Below are 16,211 nucleotides of genomic sequence, written 5' to 3' on the forward strand. Positions count from 1 at the left end.
ATGCTATTTGGACTTTAGGGTGATAAGGTTTGCAGGATGTCCTAGCTATTAAGTCTTGCTAGGCAGGCCATGGATTCTACGGACAGACTGTCAAGTCGATATACCCGCTGGTCGAGTGATTCTAGGTCGAGGTGCCCATCGTGTAATAGTGGATGCTTACCCTGAGTCTCCTCATAGTGAGAGAGCTCCACTATCCTCCACTGAACTAGAAACAGTAGATGATCCATCTGGTAGTGAAACGTCATCAAGCGATGGATCTAAAGAAGAGTTCACTACAGAGGATATTTATCAGATAACCTTGAATGAGCCGATAGAGCCTCATGATCGAATAAGAGACGCGGACGTTATTGAGATGGATCTTGGTACGCTAAATGATTCGCGACCAATTAAATTAGGGTCCATGCTCAGTTCCGAAGAAATAGAGGATTATGTGTCCTTAATTTGAGAGTTCGACGATATCTTTGCTTGGAGCTATGACGAACTTCGGGGTATTCCTCCCAGTCTAGCAGTGCATACTATTCTTGTAAAGGAAGATACCCGCCCTGTACATCAGAAAGTAAGGCGTATGCCTTTGTAATTAAGGAACAGGCTGTACGAGGAACTACAGAAGTTGCATAAAGCATGTTTGATCTTCCTTGTTCAACATACAGAATGGTGTTCACCAATTGTGATCAGGAAGAAGAATAATAATCAAATCCATCTTGGTGTAGATTTTAGAGAGCTGAATAAGCAGACTGTTAAATATTACTACCCATTGCCGTTTATTGACCAAATTTTGGATCAACTAGCGGATAGAAAAATCTATTCGTTCATGGACTGCTTTGCAGGGTATAACCAAATGGTGATTGCTGAGCAAGACAAGCTAAAAACGACGTTTATTACAGTCTTCGGTACCTTTGCGTACCATGTGATGGAATTTGGTTTATGTAATGCACCCGGTTCGTGGCAAAGAACAGCCGACAAGACCTTTGGTGACATCTCCCAGAGGAGCTAAAAGTATTCATTGATGATCTAGGGACATCCACCATAAGAAATAGACAGTTGATCATTTTGCGCAAGTGTTTTAAGCATTGCAAACAATTTTGCATAGCTCTCAACCCACGGAAGTGCGTTTTCGAAGTCCCTTATGGGCTCTTGTTAGGCCATGTGGTTAGTTCCGTAGGGATTGCAACTGATCCTGAAAAGATCAAGGTTAGTTGCCATGAGTCCGCCACGTACTCCAAAGGAAGTGCATAGCTTTCTGTCATCGGTAGGATATTATCAGAAGTTTATCAATGCCTTGGCAGAAAGAATGTTGCCGCTGACAAACCTATTGTCCTTTAACTGTCAGTTTACATGGAGTGATGCTTGCAAAGTATCTTTTGATTATGTGACGTAGAAGCTTGCCAAAGCACCTGTTTTAAAAGCACCAAAAAGGGACGAAATGTTCTATATACTTTCAGTTGCAACCATGCATAATGTTGGCTGCTATTTGGCCCAAATTTGGGAGGAAAAGTGGTACCATCCGATAGCTTTTGCCAGTCGGAAGTTAAACATATCGAAAATTAACTACACCTATATGGAGAAGTTGTGCCTTGTGATGGTATTTGCGACCAAAAAGTTCAGGCACTACATTATTTATGAGAGGGTGGTTTTTTATACAAAGACTGAAGGGCTTCGATTGTTATTGAATAAGTTACAACCACCTAACCGTTTAGCAAAGTGGTTAATCACTTTGCACGAATTTGATTATAAGATTAAGAGCAAGCCACCGAAGCTTCAGGGCATTGTAGAGTGTATTCTGGATTTCGAAGAGCCGATATGTGATGCCTGAAGAGGTTCCCTTTATTTTGGAAGAGTGCCATGACTCCGCTTGTGGAGGGCACTTTGCTGGGCGGTTAACTGCACAGAAAGTTTTAAGAGCTAGATATTGGTAACCGTCCATCTTCCAAGATTCGTTTGAGTACATCAAGAGATGTGATACATGTCAAAGAAATGACAGTCGAGAGAATAGAAAGCGTCCACTTACGCCTATCATGGATATCCTTCCATTTGAGAAGTGGGACATTGACTTTGTGGGTCCTATCACCCCGTCATCTACTACTCAGAAGAGATACATTATAGTAGCAACTGATTACTTTACAAAGTGGTCAGAAGCACGGGCAACGAGGCAGGACAATGCAAAAGAGAGTGCCAGTTTCTTACTTGAGCAAATCATTTGCCGATTTGGTCCGCCAAAAGAAATAGTATCGAACCGTGGAACTCACTTTTTAAATAAAGTGATTAAAAGTCTAACTGAAGCTTGGAAAATCAAGTATAACAAGACAACCCCCTATAATCCGCAAGCAAATGGACAAGTCGAAAGTACCAATAAGCAGCTTATGGGTATCATATCCAAGATAGTCTCCGAAAAGAAGCGGGACTGGAATACAAAATTATATGTGGCGGTTTAGGCATATAATACGACGTTTAAATGAGCCACTGGCCACACCCCATTCAAATTAGTTTACGGGGAGGAGTGTGTATTTCCCTTAGAAATTGAGTTGCCGACCATTAGATTCGCAATCAATCATTCTCTGGGTGATAAAGATGCCCTATTTGAGCTGTTTACGACTATAGCCCACTTGGATGAGCTCAAATTGCAGAGTTTGTTGCACCAGGAGATAGTTAAACGTCAGATGAAACGGTTGCATAATATGAAAGCGAAGAAATATATAATTTTAAAAATGAGAAATTAGTTCTATATTATGATACACGTAGAGAGCTATTTCCAGGAAAGTTGAAACCTCGATGAGATGGCCCTTACAAGATAGTGTGAATAGGTAAAAATAAGTCCACAGTTCTATTAGCTGATATAAAATGAGTGGAATTTAAGAATAAGATTAATCTTAATAAGATTAAACCTTATTATTTCTAAGTATGCTAACACGAAAAATTGCATTGCAGATCCATGCTGGGGCTGGTTGGAGACCTGCAAGAGAGCTTAAATTGGTTGATGGGGCGGTTAATTCCTTATTTGGAGCACCCATATCTCGAGCAAAGATATCATCAAGGGAGGCTTATCTGGTGGAGCAAGGGATATAAAGTAATTGAGCAAAAAGACGATACATTTATGTGGGAAATTAAAGTTTTCTGCCATCACTGCTTATAAATCTTAACAAACATCCCTATTGAGTTTAATGAAGGTACGATGGAGCCGTCAGTTCATCCTCTAAATATGTTGAACTTTGACTATCATAATTACGAATAAGGGAGTTCTTGATGGCTGCTGTGTAAATCCATTATGGACGTATACATTATACTTTGATGGAGCATCCAAAGGCCCTAATAGAAAAGGAAGTATTGGAGTAGTTATCCGAGATCCCCAACGTAGAGTTACAATGAAATTAGCTGCTTATCTCGGGGTAGGATTTACTAACAATATGGTGGAGTATAAAGCCTTGATTATGGGACTGAATATTGCCGAGAAAGGTGGCATTAGGTGATTGTTAATAAAAGGGGATTCCCAGCTGATCTTAAATCAACTCAATGGGACATATACAGTCCGGAATCCTCTCCTTCGTATGTATCATCGAACTGCTATAACCCTACTTCTTCATGAATTTGAGAGTATATCTCTTCATCTGATTCCACGTTCTTGCAATCAGTTTGCGGATTCCATAGCTAATTTTGCTTATGAAGAGAACCTCTTTTTCAACTGTGGTCCTAGTTCGGATGTTGCTATTGATACTGAGACATGACCTGGTCGCTTGTGGGGGATGTTCTCAGACCACGTGTTATATGGCAAGCAATGGTTAATATGGGTAATGCAAAGAGTAGCCGAGACCCATCTATCACTATTATCTTGGACCCATAAGTTGATCCGACGACATATTATACGTACGTCTCTTGCTACATATGCAAGAGGTATAGGCCATAATTTGATGCATTTAGTTTAGGGCTAAGAGCCCTATTTTTTCCCTTGGAATGGAGCATATTTGTGTATATCTGCCTTCTTTCAAGGAGGGATCTCTATGAGCTGGTTTGTTTGATTCCGTTAGGCCAAGAGGGCCAATAGCTTTAAGTAGTTAATGTTTGATTTCTTTAGACCAAGAGGACCCTTTATTTTCAGGTTTTAATAATCTATCTCTTTAAGCCAATAGGGCCAATTAGTTTGCAGTGAAATGTGCTATTTCTTTAGGCCAAGAGGGCCCTATCTCTATTTGGTGCAGGTACGTTTAATGCTTTGTTGTTTTAGTGATTACACCATACAAGTTGACGAAGTCGCTGGAAGGAACCTTTGCTGCGAAGAAGCTTCTTGTGGCCATTCTAAGTGGTTTCGTCTCCTTTTCGAGGTTTTTCCCTTAAGCAATTAATGGTATATGTGCGTGTGAGTGTTACTTTCTTTTGTTTGTTGGGGACCGGCACTTGAAGTATGAAGTTCCAGGTTTAGGTTAGGTATGTTTGAGGAAGGTCTGAGTAGTCCTTGCCTCCTGTAAGGCATTGTCAGGCATTGAAAGACCTATTTTAGATAGGAGTTCTAGTAACCCTGTTCTGCTAACCTGATAGGCCGCCGTTCTAGGAGTCCCTGCTAGTTGTGAGGTAGTTAAAAAAGCCTACTAAAATGATGATGATAAAAAGAAGAAAAACCCTGAATATCTAAAAGAAAGTATGTATATACAAAGGTATGTAAAAAGGGGTTTTAACCCCTATAAAAATAGAAAATGAAAGAAAGAAAAATCCTTGAGCTATTGTTTATCGTCTTGCGAAGGCTTTGTAGGTTCCTGGGAATAAGTAAGACCCAAGGCCGATGCCTTATCTTCCTTGAGGTGACATCTTGCCATAAAATAAAGAAAAATATAAGAAAGTTGGAGCGAAAATAAAGTAAGCATTAGAAAATGATTAAGTATCGCCTTGCGAGGGCTTGGTAAGTTCTTGGGTACCAATACAGGACCTGAGGCCGATGCCCTGTTCTCCTTGGGTCACAAAGCTCAGCTCTCTCCTTTTTACACGCCCGAGTATGGAAAAATAAAAGCCTAAAAGAATAAATGTGCTAAAAGAAACTATTTCTTAATCAGGCTATAAAAGTCCTCGTCTAAGAGGAGCTCTTAGTTGAGTTGTCCTTAGTTAGGTAGATAGTTCAAACCACCACTTAGGATAACCTCTTTGATAGTTCTTTTTAGCTTGGCTGTGTTGAAAAAGTTGGTTAGTGACTAGCTTCGAGCCTTCTATCAAATTATGCTGAACTTACTCCTCATGAATTTTATGCCTTGGTTTTGTCAGGGGGTAGGGTATGAGCTGTGATGTGTTGTGTTGTGTATTTTTTGTATTAGCTTGATGCTCCTTTTTGTTGTTTATGTGCAAATCTATTCGTGGGATTCGATGGGCTGAGTCGCCCTATCCCGTGGTCGCCAATAACAGATGTTTTTTTATGTCGAGAAGTGCTTAAAAATAGCCAAAATTTACGAATTTCAAGAAAAAAATAGACTTCGTCAAAGGTGACGGCAATCAATACGATTTTAAGCGACAATGCCTCGAAAACACTTAAAAGAGCCACTGGACGATGGTTGGAGAATTTTTATAATTTGTTGATATGTGGGACGAGACCCTGGGAGATGCCCGGCAATGGAGGACTTCAAGACGAACGCCCAGGATTTTTCGGATCCTCAATCGGACACCGAACGTGGAAAAGGGAGTGCTCGGGAGGCCAAGCCCAAAATGCCAAGTAAAAATGGACTTTAGAAAGGCCAAAGGTTATGACCTTTGGGGGCTCCCTTGAAGGAGCCCCCCCAAAATTTTCGTAAGTATATGGAGGGGGGGCCGTTTTTTTCGCCGCCTGATAGAAGAAGAAGGCGCCATGGCTAGAATTGGGAGAGAGATGGATTGTGACACCTACAAGTAACCCCTCCAACTGATCTCATGGTTGTTCTTCTTCCTATCTTTGCTCTCCATCGCCAGTCTCCGCTCCTCAATTGGCTGCCTGGTTGTGGAGATCAAAAACCAATCTTTCTCTCCCCTCCCTCTCCCTGCATAGAGGCAATTCATGTGCAAGAATTCAAGAAGAAGAGGGGCTGAAGAATACTTGTCCGGCTGTGATCAGATTGCTTCAAGATGAAGAGGAGGCTGAGAAAAGAGGTTCAACACTGAAGAATGGTTGTTGATAGGTCTGTGGACTGCCCATAATAATTATTTAAAAACTCGTAGCACGCAAGACACGCGATATACTCCAATTTTATAAAAAAAATTACTTGTTTTTGTTGTTTTATGGTCCAAATGTTGTTCATATGCGATGAACCTTATTTGCATCATGTTTGAGGACTGTAACTACAAAAATGCAAAACTTGTAATGATTTAGAGTCGTTATTAATTCTTTAAAATTCGCAAAATGTCATTTTCAATAAAAATTAGTTATTTTTTCAATTTTAAGTTAGAAAAAATGAATAAAAATTGAATAAAATCAGAGAAAATATTAAGTTTCAATCAAAATAATAAGCCAACACAAATAAATTAAAAAATATCTATTTTTATGAATAGTAAATAGAAAAATAGCCAAAAAATTAAAAAAATAAAATTTATGTGCTCAAAAAATATGAAAAAATAAAATTTATGTGCGTAAATGTTTGGCGAGATTAAAGCATGAGGTTAAGCCTCAGTTTGGCCTCGTCCTTTGTGTTATAGTACGTGTTTATTATTTTTTGCATACAAAAATGATACAAAACAACCATTTACACCTATGTACCGCAGCAACACCTCAACGGTGAGGGGGGAATGAAGTTTGTGCAACGATCTAATTGCTGAAAAGATACAAATTCTAATTTATCTCTTTATTCATAGCATTTAGGAATCGTTCCATAATTAAATATAGATGACTAGTAGCACGGAAGTTCCATTGCTAGTCCCTTAAGCAGCGCAGCATGTAATGCTTAGTTAAGATTCATGAAAGGATTGTTTTCCGCACCTCACATGGCTGGTTTTTTAATCATAAAATGGTTGTACACAATCATCATACACCTTACATCAAGCATGCCATGTGGTATCTCTTGGAATGCATTGCAATTGATTGATAAACTTTGACCAACGCTAAGAGGATAGGAAACCTAAGTTATAGGTTTAGATGGGCGTTTCCATTGGGAAAAGTTTTGTGAAGCAAATCAAAATCTCCTGGAATGCTGAATTATGAAAGAGTGGAGTTTGTGCGAATGTTATATGTGTTAGCGACGCATCTTGAGGCCAATCCCCAAGGTGTAGGAGAGTCGCAGTGGAGCCGCGGCAATCAGCCAAGAGATGCTTCCCTATGTGTGTATTACGAGACATTATGCATACATGTTATGGGATCTCCCTCTCAAGAGAAGGGAATGTAAACGTTGGACTACATATTGGATACAAACGCAAAATCGTCATAAGCATTTAGTGCAAAGTGAGTTTTAGACGCTCTTGGCCCGCAAGGCCGTGTGGTGGGGTTATCTATCGTATGGATGAGGTCCGGCTAGTGCTATAGTCAATGCCGATCCATTTTAGGTCCCATCATCTATAGCCCTCACTAGTAGCTGGACTTGACAAAGGCCACTCAAAGCTTGAAAAATCTGGTAAAGAAGGGGAGATATTGATCCCCATTGGCTACGTTGCATAGGGACAATATAAGAATGATCATAGAAGAATATTCCATTCTCTACAAGCTCTGTCTTCTTTCTACCTTTGTATATCTCTTCTCCAATCAAGCCATGCATCACATCAACCACATCAATAATAGACTCAACCGGTTGCCATTCCTCAAGATTAGAGGGATAGATATCTACAAGACAAATGAACAAATGTTATAATGAAAAACATTAAATCAAGTTCAAGAAAAAAAAGACTTTAAAAATTAAATCCTTACAATTTGGTTTATGCATTGAAAGATTTTAACTTTCAAGTTCCAAATATAGCTCTCTATGCATAAACATATGTTGCACCAGAACCTCTTTTATGCTATTCTTATTCACTCTAAGCTTGAAATCTCGGATTCTACCCTTTCAAGCAAAGATGAACGAGCTCTCATATCTTCGCATTTTTCCATGTTTTGCCTGTTGCATGGTAATCCAACTGCCTAATGATTGTAGGAATCCATCTTCCATCTTTTTGAAATGAGTTAAACACTGATATGGATGTGATTTGGGAGCTTGGACGCCTTGTTGAAGGTCAAATTTATATATCCATGACACACACATACACACACAGAAGACTAAACTACCACGAGAGGGACAAAAAAAAGGAAAAAAAACATGAGAGAAAAGAAAGCAGGGAAAAAAATATGTGCCAAGCTTTTTACTAATTTGAATTCAAAGTAAACCTGTCATTATTATTAATTCAGACATATCATTAAATAAAAGAGACCAGGATTGTATATCATTAATGCAAAGAATGTCATAATCACGAATATAATAAGCTAAAAATAAATATTGATAATACAAATTCATAATATTATTATATATGTATCTTTTTGTAAAATAATTTTTTGTGTTTTTAAAAATAGAAGTTGCATTACAGAGGCTTTACTCCTATTGGTCTAAAGCACTCTCTTTCTATCTCCTAAAAGGCATTTTCGAGACCTCAAAACTCCCTTAATGTGAAGTGTCCGAGTCTGGTGTATCTGAGTGTCCGAGTCCAATCGGATTGGGTACACTTCCGTTGGGGTCTTCAACCTGTGAGCATGCATGAGAACAAAATCTTGGAAACTCATAAAGAGAAAGGATTGGGCATAAGAGTTGAGTCAATCCCACAAGGCTGCATAGTCCATAGAAGTTCCATCTACATAATCCTCCTTAAGACAGGGAATGAAATCTAAAACAAGAGCCCAAAGATCGAATGTGTCAAGTATACACTCCACCTTGCACGACTACAATGAATAGTTCAAACCATGAAGTTTGTCTTCTTTGGATAATAAAGGTAAGACAAATACATGTACCAAAGGTATCAAGGATGGCATCTTCACTAAGGATAGAATCTTCTATGAAAGATGAATAGAAGAGGGAGTGCAAATGGGAAACTCCCCGTGTCAACTATAATCATGATAATCGCATCTCCACTCAAAAGAGTGTCTGGAAAGAAGCTCCTCCTCTGAGTCATCAAAGCTTATAAACTGGGAAGCCATCTTCGAACCTGCAATCACCCAAAAACTTGTGTTTATCAAAGAAAAAATTATCACCTACCACTCAAAAGCTTTCACCTGCACAGAAAACTGTCACCTATACCAAAGACCTATTGCCTAGTCTCTGAAAAGGTGTCACTTACAGCAAAATGCTAGCACCTACACCAAGAAGAGAACACTTGTGAAAACACAAGTTTACATTTTCGACCAAATGTAAAATTGGATGTTGCATGATGTATGAATGTTGTCGTCTAGGTCCTTGAGACTGTCACTTGGCTATCTAGGAGTTCAAAAAGGCTATATGGGCTATAAACGCAGTAAATGCAAGCTAAAATCTATGTTTTGATAATTTGGGCTACTTATCCACAATGAAAAACCTTCTCTTTTTTAAGAAATCTCTAGACTATGTCCTCACTTAGGTGATGAGACCATGTGAGTAAACAATGAAAGAGAAACACAAACACAAAGAGAAGCACAGAGAGAGAGAGAGAGAGAGAAAGCAAAAGATAAAGAAAGAATAATGTACTAACTAAAGAAGAATATTGATACAATGATGAGAGACTAATCAGTCCATGCGCACGCAACCCAAAGAATCAATTAGGACAACAAATCAAGCTAATGATAATGGCAACACCAAGCATGGAGAGTCAGAGTGTGCATCTCCAAAGGGAAGACTGGAGACTAAGGAGTATATATGTTTCCCAAGTGGAGGGCTAGTTATAAATAGTCATAGATGCCTAAATGTGATTGACCTACATCAAGAGAGCCCATAAATACTAGCCAACCAAACATAAATGTCGGTCATTGATAAAAATGCAAAAACTTTTTTAAGAAAACTTTGAAAAAATACATGGTAATGATGACAATATCTAGGAAGTGTAGGCAGATTGTGGTGTTGAGATGCATGGATCTAGAGTATAGCTATGGTAGATGACATATGTAGGCAAGACTCATGAAGACATAAACATTACAAACATAAGTGAATTAGGTTCCAAGATTGAAGCTTGGACTCATAAAGACAATCTTGTGTATGTAGACAATGACAAAGACACTTGAGTGAAAGGACAAAAGTACTATGACATTGCATTCAAATGACAAGCATGTATAATTCTTTATAGCTTCAAGATAGGTAGTATTTTCCACCACTGTGCTTATGGGATTGAACAAGCCTGCATATCCTTAGCCCAACTGCTCCATACAAAGGGGTTACACTAGGTGTGATTGCCTAATTCTCAACATCCCTCCTCAATCACAACCAGAAAGGCACAAAGTGTATAAAGGCTTTAGTGAGCAACCACGTGCAAAGTGTGGACACACCACAAATATGGTAGCCACGCAGAGACTATCACAAAAAAGGCTATGTGTGGGTACCAAAAATATGGTGGACATCCAGAGGCTATAATAAGAGCTTCACAAAGTATAGAGAGGCTGTAGTGCCAAGTTACATGAGGAGTTTACAAAGCTTATGACACATGCATTAGGGCAATGCTATACAAGGCTTCAAAAAAGTCTATCAAAAAAATAGAAATAGAAGGATTAGTGAGGCTTGTCCTTCTCCTCTAGTTGGTCTCTTTCTTCTTCTTCTTCTTTTGCCCCGTGATCTTCTTCTTCCGTCACAGCTACAAGATAGGCCTTCGAAGACCTCTACCTGGCATAACAAAACTTCTCACTATGTTTGATCCTTTTACAGAAGTCACAAATTAGCTGGTCCTTTTTGCCTTTGTTCCTATTACCGACATATAGCAATTGTTCATCCTTTGTAGTTTCTTCTTTACCTTTAATCTTATTTTCTTCTTCTAACAAGGAGGCCTTAATGTCAACCAATTTAGGGTTTAGCATATTGATTAAAGTGGTTAAAACATTATCATAATCTAGAGGCAAACTTTTTAACAAGACACCAATACATATATCTTCATCCATCTTCAGATTTATTCATGCGAGCTCAGTTAGAAGACTTTCCATGTAGTTCAAAAAAGATGCCATGGATGTATTAGGCTTCATGTCTATTGTAAAAATTTCAATTAATAGACCATACTTTGAGGACTTTCATTGGGCACCAAACAATGTGTCAGATCTATCCTAACTAGCATGTGACATATCACTAGCATTCACATGGCGAATATAGTTGTCATCTAACTCAAGCTTTATGATGGCTTGAGCCTTGTCATCATTCTTTTTCTAGATTGTTGCAAGGGCAACATCTTGAGGTTTCTTCTTTTGTCCATTAGTGAATGCCCATAGGCCTAATTCATCAAGATGAGATTTATGTGGGTCTGCTAAGTATGAAACCTGACTCCTTTGAAGCAACATGTCAAACAGTCTTTACCCATGCTGGAGTGGCTAGAACAATAGCAAATTAGAACCAAAATTCTTAGATCAGATTAGTAAATGGGCTAATTGTGTCAAAGGACACAAGTGGCAAGAGTTACTAATAGATGAGTGTCAATAGACACTATACTTGTTGAGCTTGAATCTTTTTCTTATTTTTTCAATCTTCCTCTCCTTACCAATTTTATGGCCAATTTTTTGCTGGGAATTGAGTAAATCAGTGAATCACAATGGCAATAGGTCCCTTGAGCTAAGAAAAGTATGAAAGTGAAGTAAACGATGAGCTTGAAGTGAAATGGCTATGGTGGATTGAGATAAGGATTTTTCACTGACTGGTTTTTTACAGGTTGTAGTAACTACAGTGGATCATTTGAGCTAAAATTTTATTAGAAGAAAGCTTAGACCTAAGGCTTGAAATGCCCTATGGTAGCAAGTTGATCATGTCACTTGTAGGAAGATGAGGCTATACGATTACTGACACGCGCAAAATGAGCAATGTGGTCAATTTTTTGCAATGTTGGGCTATAAGCAAGGCAATGTTTACCTCTGAAGTGGTATAGAGAAGCTTTGGGAGTTAGGGAACACTTTTCCAACAGGAAGCACTGAAAGATTTGGCCTATGGAGAAAGATATGAGGGCTCTAAGTGTTGGAGGTCCAGTCTTGCTATAGCAGACAAGGAGATAGAGTGGAGATAGAGGTGAGAAATGAGCTCATTAATTGGACTTGAGCTAAGCAATGATAAAGAGGAGATGTAAGAGCACAGAAGGGAGTTGAGTAATGCTCACCATTGTTGTGATACCATGTTGAGATGCATGATCTAGAGCATGGCTATAATAGATGAAATATATAGACAAGACTCATGAAGACCATTACATATGACTTGTTACGTAAGTGAATTAGGTTCCAAGAATGAAGCTTGGACTCATAAAGACAATCTTGTGTATGTAGACAATGACAAAGACACTTGAGTTAAAGGGAAAAAATACTATGGCATTGCATTCAAATGATAGGCAAGTATAATGCTTTATAACTTCAAAATAGGTAGCACTTTCCACCACTGTGCTTATGGAATTGAGCAAGCCTACATATCCTTAGCCCAACTGCCTCATACAAAGGGGATACACTATGTGTGATTGCCTAATTCTCAATATGTGGAAAGTATAAAGTGGCCTAGGAATGCACACAAGAAGCCAAAAAATAAAGAAAATGCACCTAAACTACTAGAGCTCCTATGTCTTCGTCAGACTCTTATAGAAGCTCACAACCAAGAGATGATAAACTAACATACGCAACCTAACATAATCTTAGTCTATGCATTGTGGATATAAGATTGTCCTTAATATTTATGTAACATGTAAGTTGCAAGATGTCTCTCTTAAGAATACAACATAATGTTGTGTGTGTCTCGGGGCGAGGCAACAAGGTTTTGGGGGGGGGGGGGGGGGGGGGGAATTGTATGCGAAATTCTACACAGAATCAAAGTTCTCCTTGACTGTGTAAAGTATTCGTTTTTAGGGAGCGATATGTCTTTGCACATTGTTTACTATGTTAGATTAGACAATTACACCTAGCGATCATACCTACACAATTACAATTGGCAATCATGCATGCATAATTACAGGTAATCCATAACAATATTTTGTTATCTTCTTCAAAAGTGGGATAACATAATAAGAAGCAACACATGTAGCAATGTCTACCAAATCTTTTTATTGTATTGCTCCAAATTATTGTACTAAGAAGCATCAAGTTTATGCCATACAATCATTACATCAACTTTAAAGGTACTCGTTACCCATGCAAACGCAAACATTTGTTTAAACTATACCCATATTGATTATGCTCTATCTTGCATAAGAAGTGATTTCTTGCATTGAAACGCATTACCCTTTAAGAAAGTGGTTGCCTTGGAGACTTTAAATGACTTAGTAAAGTTCCCTCTTGTGCATATGGCATCAATCCATTGATTGAAGACCAAGGCCTTCAACTTGTGTTGCGCATCACTAAATACTTACTTCATTGCTTTGCCACCTCATGAAAATCTATTAACTTCCCTTTTGGAGCTACAAACATCATAAGCATGTGGCTGCAAAAAGGATGCATTTCCTGCATTTATATTATGAGCAATATTAAATGGAGCATTCGTATAACTAGCATTTATTCCATAAGCCCCAAACACATGAAGACTAAAAACTATATTCCCAAATAGAACATTCATATAACCACCATTATTCCATGAGCCCCAAATACACCAAGAATACCAAATTTATTCTTAAACATTCTAGTTCATACATTGGGAACCATGCCAATATAATTACACATTGGATTATGCATACTCTTAATTGTTCTTGGATACATTGGACCATGCATTGCTTACTACATACCATAAGCATTTGGGCCATACATTTTCATAGCTAAACCATACCCAACCATTGCATGGAATATGAAACCATCACTGAAGTATCCTAAGTACCCAACATTAGGCTACATACTTTGTCGTTCAAAACTCATCAGAATGGCATTCCCAAGATTAATATGCATCCAATGTTTTTGCCCCATTGTCAACACTTTCTTCTACTCATTATTAGCATTTCGTGCTTCTGGGGCTAAGGTGTCTCACTTTTTGGAAAGTCAAGCTAACTTGAAGCTTTGGATGCGATTTCTTTTTTTTTTCACATTGATGTCCTTTGGATAATGCCAAAATTCAATAAATCAAGGATCCTTTGCAAGTTGATCAAAGATATTAGTTCTCCTCAATTATGCCTTAAATTAGGCATCGTAATCACCTTTCTCTTGCTAGTCATCAACATTTGGAGTCCTTTGAGGGATCCAACTCATGATCAAATCTAACATTCCTAATACACTACCCATACTACATGCACATACCAAGATCGACCATTGTATTTTTTCCAATGCTTTATGACCTTTCAAGTTGTGATTCATCACCATAACTTCACCATTGCCTTTCATTGAGACAAAGAAGAAAACATGTTATGCTTGTCATGTCACATACGTGATTTGTTGCTAGCTTGTTTTCCCTCTTCGTGATGGTTGAGAACCTCTCCTCGTAACAATCACTTAGCTAGAATGGCCTTTCTCCAACCCTCAACCAACCCCAATCAACTCTCCATTAGTTTGCATTGCAAGTTCTCTCTCCTCTTGCCAAGTGGCACACATTTCAATGTAGACTCAACCTCTACATTCTAATTTTCAGCACTTCATAATTGTGGAAATTAAAAATCCTTATCCCTACCATAAATTGGCCATTGCACATCCACGTTTAATGTGCTAGGCCTTCTGAACTTGAAAGTTGTTCTAACATTTGTAAGATTGTCATCAAGCACCCATTAGTATATATGCAAACTTGTAAGACCTTTTACCAATGTCCCTAACTGCTAAACTTGGGTTTTGGACTATCACCATGCCCTAAATGGCAACACGTAACAACTTCCTCCAATGTCCCTAACTGCCCAACTTGGATTTTGGACTATCATCATGCCCTAAATAACTTGTACTTCACTTGTATAGCTCACATGTGCATACCAAACCAAAGCAATAAATATACACGACCCCATGACAAGGGGCCTCAAACCTCTATCTCAAGGATCAAGGATCAAGGATCAAGGACCAAGGTCTGGCCAAAGAAGGGGAATACATGGTCATTTATGCACTACAGCATTGGAGACAGAATGGTCACATGTGCTACATCAATGGCATTGTTGACAAACATTGAGAGTTGCTCTAATCTTCTCTATCTTTAGGAGCTCGTACAATCGACATCGACATCAGGTTCTCTCCGAGGCACCTTGGTGGTGGCTTGATCACCCACTACTTGGGTATCCATGGTTCTACTTGGTGATTCTATGTTGTATGGTTTCTGATTCATTCTCATTGTTCCATTGTATTGTATCAAATCACCCATGATCTAAGAGAAGGTGTTAACAGAGTATGTCAACTCATGTGTGAGTCTTAGCATGTATTATGGCTGGGCACATTAGGTAGTTATTTTAGGCATTATTAGTATAATATTTTATGCTATTGGGGCATTTATTGCTATCAATCGACCAGCATTGAATACAAGCCACCCTAACATATTTTATGGCATTATTTATGCCTATATATATTCTAGGCTCCTCCTCAATTAGTTCAATTCACCACCTGGAGATTCCATGGAGAGAGGAGTCGGTGACAATGCCTACGCAGATAGTGACTCACTGTTGTATGCAACAATCTCGTGTCTCATATATGGATTCCATTTCCCGAGCATACATCTGAGTTCTCATATGTATTGTCTTCTTTCTCTCCCTTTCTCTTTTGTCTTGTGTTTCAGCAGTTTATTACAGCTTATGTCTACGCTCCCATTTTTGCACCACTTCTGATATATATATATATGCAATCAAACACCATAAGCCCTTAGCTATCATGCAGATAAGCCATTGATATTCTGAAACATTTCTCTTTCATATAGCTCAACAACTCCATCTACTTAAAAGTCATCATCCATGTTGCTTTGCAATGAACTTTGCACCAAATACCTCATACATGCTCCAACAGGGTTTTCAAAGAGCAAGAAAAACACCTAGAGCAACTTACAACTTAGAAGGCAACTTTACTTTGTGCAAAGTACCATGACAACACTATATGAATCCATAATAGACCCTGGCTAGACATCGAATAACCACAATAAGAATACACTCCTACAACTAGTCTAACCACTCAAGAACACAAAAGAATCTAGCAACCTTTCAACTCAGCAATCCACTCAACCACTTTGCATCCAACCTTTCCATGCACTGCC

At 38.6% G+C, this 16,211-nt stretch overlaps 1 protein-coding gene across 3 annotated transcripts in view; it reads right to left on the minus strand.

Annotated features, from left to right (window-relative positions):
• Positions 1–8,550: 8,550 nt before the first annotated feature.
• Positions 8,551–16,211, minus strand: part of LOC148022345 (uncharacterized) — a 56,524-nt gene continuing 48,863 nt past the window's right edge. Inside the window, exon 3 of one of the 3 annotated variants that reach the window (XM_087697967.1) lies at positions 8,551–9,096. The gene's annotated coding sequence lies outside the window, so the exon portion shown is untranslated. Of the gene's footprint in view, positions 9,097–13,103; positions 13,520–16,211 lie in introns of those variants that run through there. The other 2 variants (XM_087697964.1, XM_087697965.1) reach the window with 2 other exon arrangements.

This window comes from Lygodium microphyllum, chromosome 17 (genome assembly GCF_053477565.2).
Source record: "Lygodium microphyllum isolate KBCC chromosome 17, Lygodium_microphyllum_v1.1.10, whole genome shotgun sequence".
In the NCBI taxonomy this organism is placed as follows: Eukaryota; Viridiplantae; Streptophyta; class Polypodiopsida; order Schizaeales; family Lygodiaceae; genus Lygodium; species Lygodium microphyllum.